This window comes from Sapajus apella, unplaced genomic scaffold (genome assembly GCF_009761245.1).
Source record: "Sapajus apella isolate SASKATOON/1434 unplaced genomic scaffold, GSC_monkey_1.0 scaffold169, whole genome shotgun sequence".
NCBI lineage: Eukaryota > Metazoa > Chordata > Mammalia > Primates > Cebidae > Sapajus > Sapajus apella.
The window spans coordinates 1,764,101-1,767,558 of record NW_022437109.1 but is presented as its reverse complement, the minus strand read 5'-3'; the positions used below and the strand labels follow the sequence as shown (position 1 = coordinate 1,767,558).

The 3,458-nt window shown below is 45.0% G+C and overlaps 1 pseudogene across 1 annotated transcript; it reads left to right on the top strand.

Annotated features, from left to right (window-relative positions):
* The first annotated feature begins 1,463 nt into the window (after positions 1 to 1,463).
* Positions 1,464 to 2,124, top strand: LOC116542466 (annotated as a pseudogene). Its single transcript, XR_004265233.1, has one exon. The product of XR_004265233.1 is annotated as a 60S ribosomal protein L17 pseudogene (transcript).
* Positions 2,125 to 3,458: the final 1,334 nt, after the last annotated feature.

Here is a 3,458-nt window from a genome sequence, read left to right as displayed (position 1 = left end):
TTACAGGCACGCGCCACCATGCCCAGCTAATTTTTTGTATTTTTAGTAGAGACGGGGTTTCACCATGTTGACCAGGATGGTCTCGATCTCTTGACCTCGTGATCCACCCGCCTCGGCCTCCCAAAGTGCTGGGATTACAGGCTTGAGCCACTGCGCCCGGCCTATTATTATTTTTTTTTTAATTTTTGATGGAGTCTTGCTGTGTCGCCCAGGCTGGAGTGCAGTGGCGCCATCTTGGCTCACTGCAACCTCTGCATCCCAGGTTTAAGGACTTCACTGCCTCACCCTCCCAGGTAGCTAGGATTACAGGAGCCCGACACCATTCCAGCTAAGTTTTTGTATTTTTAGTAGAGATGGGGTCCATCTTGGCCAGGCTGGAGTGCAGTGGGTGAAATCAGCTCACTGCAACCTCTACCTCCCAGGTTCAAGCTATTCTCCTGCCTCAGCCTCTGGAGTAGCTGGGATTACAGGCATGTGCCACCACGCCCGACTAATTTCTGGATTTTTAGTAGAGACAGGGTTTCACAATGTTGGCCAGGCTGGTCTTGAACTCCTGACCTCAAGTGATCCACCCACCTTGGCCCCCCAAAGTGTTGGGATTACAGACGTGAGCCACAGTGCCTGACCAAATTTGTAATCTTGGTAACAAAATTACCTTGAAAAAATAACTTGAGGCCAGGCCCAATGTCTGAGACCTGTAATCAGCACTTTAGAAGGCTGAGGCAGAGGATTGCTTGAGCCCGAAAGTTCTAGACCAGCCTGTGCAACATAGCAAGATCCTGTCTCTATTTAAAAAAAAAAAAAAGAGGCCGGGCGCGGCGGCTCAAGCCTGTAATCCCAGCACTTTGGGAGGCCGAGGCGGGTGGATCACGAGGTCAAGAGATCGAGACCATCCTGGTCAACATGGTGAAACCCCGTCTCTACTAAAAATACAAAAGATTAGCTGGGCATGGTGGGGCGAGCCTGTAATCCCAGCTACTCAGGAGGCTGAGGCAGGAGAATTGCCTGAACCCAGGAGGCGGAGGTTGCGGTGAGCCAAGATCACGCCATTGCACTCCAGCCTGGGTAACAAGAGCGAAACCCCGTCTCCAAAAAAAAATAATAGTAATAAAAATAATAATAATAAGGCCTGGCGGGGTACCTCACTCACACCTATATTTCTAGCACTTTGGGAGGCTGAAGCAGGAGAATCGCTTGAACCTAGGAGGCAGAGGTTCCAGTGAGGCACTCCAGCCTGGGATACAGAGGGAGACTTCATCTCAAAAAGTAATAATAATAATGTGAGGTAGCTAACCACTGACTGTGGACCTTCCACAAACACAGTGAAACATATTGAATGGACCAGCAGTCTTTAAACTGATATCAAATTTTTTTATTCTGTGGTGAAAGATAAGAATGTAGATATATTGTTCGTTTGTTTAACTTTTTTTATTGTTTGGTTTTTGTCTTAGAAACAGGGTCGGAGTTTTCCCAGACGGCACCGTTCTTCCTCTTTCCCTAAGCGGCCTGAGGTAATCTGTGAAAATGGTTCGCTATTCACTTGATCCGGAGAACCCCACAAAGTCATGCAAATCAAGAGGTTCCAATCTTCATGTTCACTTTAAGAACACACGTGAAACTGCCCAGGCCATCAAGGGTATGCATACGAAAAGCCACGAAGTATCTGAAAGATGTCACTTTACAGAAACAGTGCAGTACCATTCCGACGTTACAATGGTGGAGTTGGCAGGTGTGCCCAGGCCAAGCAGTGGGGCTGGACACAAGGTCGGTGGCCCAAAAAGAGTGCTGAATTTTTGCTGCACATGCTTAAAAATGCAGAGAGTAATGCTGAACTTAAGGGTTTAGATGTAGATTCTCTGGTCATTGAGCACATTCAAGTGAACAAAGCACCCAAGATGCGCCGCCGGACCTACAGAGCTCATGGTCGAATTAACCCATACATGAGTTCTCCCTGCCACATTGAGATGATCCTTACTGAAAAGGAACTGATTGTTCCTAAACCAGAAGAGGAGGTTGCCCAGAAGAAGAAGATATCCCAGAAGAAACTGAAGAAACAAAAACTTATGGCACGGGAGTAAATTCAGCATTAAAATAAATGCAACTAAAAGGAAAAGAAAAAAAAAAAAAAAACAGGGTCTTTCAGCTGGGTATAGTGGCTCATGCTTGTAATCTCAGCACTTTGGGAGGTTGAGGCAGGTGGATCTCTTGAGGTCAGAAGTTCGAGACCAGCCTGGCTAATGCGGGGAAACCCCATATCTATTAAAAATACAAAAATTAGCCAGGTATGGTGGTGTGCACCTGTAGTCCCAGCTACTCTGGAGGCTGAGGCAGGAGAATCACTTGAACCTGGAAGGCGGAGGTTGCAGTAAGACAAGATTGCACCATTGCACTCCAGCCTGGGCCACAAGAGCAGAGTAGGGGGGAGATAGCATGGGGAGAAATACCAGATATAGGTGAAGGGGAGGAAGGCAGCAAATTACATTGCCACGTGTGTACCTATGCAACAATCTTGCGTATTCTTCACGTGTACCCCAAAACCTAAAATGCAATTAAAAAAAAAAAGAAACAGAGTCTTTCTTGCTCTGTGATCCAGGATAGGGTGCAGCGGTGTGATCATGGCTCACCACGGCCTCAAATTCCTTGAATTCAAGCTCTCCTGTGGCCTCAGCCTCCTGAAATGTTGAGACTATAGGTGTGAGCCACCACACCTGGCTATATCTTATTATATAGAAATTTAGCATGCCAAATCTAAATTTATTCAATGCACAATATCCGTTGACAGGACCTTGCTATACCCTTCTGTCATGTTTCAATAGGTATGTTTGTTTATTATTGCAGTTTAGATTTTTTGCCAATGTTGTATTTGTGTTTCCATTTAATTTCAGCTCGATTAAGCCAATTGCTTCCACAAATTACCAAAAACAAAATCTAAGTAATCAGAGTTGAATATAATTCTACTGAAATATACTGAAATTTAATAGAAGCTGCGTGACTATTTGGTGCAATCTGATCTATTTAATTATGGTTTTCTCCTGTTTATTTGAGCTATTTTGAAAAACAGTGTTTTGCATTAGTATATATTATTTTAGTATTACACTTTCTCATAAAATAATGAGTTTACTTTTTTTTTAGAGATGGAGTCTTGCTCTGTTGCTCAGGCTGGAGTGCAGTGGTGTGATCTTGGCTCACTGCAACCTCCACCTCCTGGGTTCAAGCGATTCTCCTGCCTCAGCCTCCTGAGTAGCTGGGATTACAGACATGCATCACCATGTCTGGCAAATTTTGTATTTTTAGTAGAGACCAGAGTTTCACCATATTGGCCAGGCTGGTCTCGATCTCCCGACCTCAAGTGATCCACCTGCCTCAGCCTCCCAAAGTGCTGAGATTATAGGCGTGAGCCACCGCTCCCAACCAAGTTTGCTTTCTTTCTTCTTTTTTTTTTTTTTTTGAGACAGAGT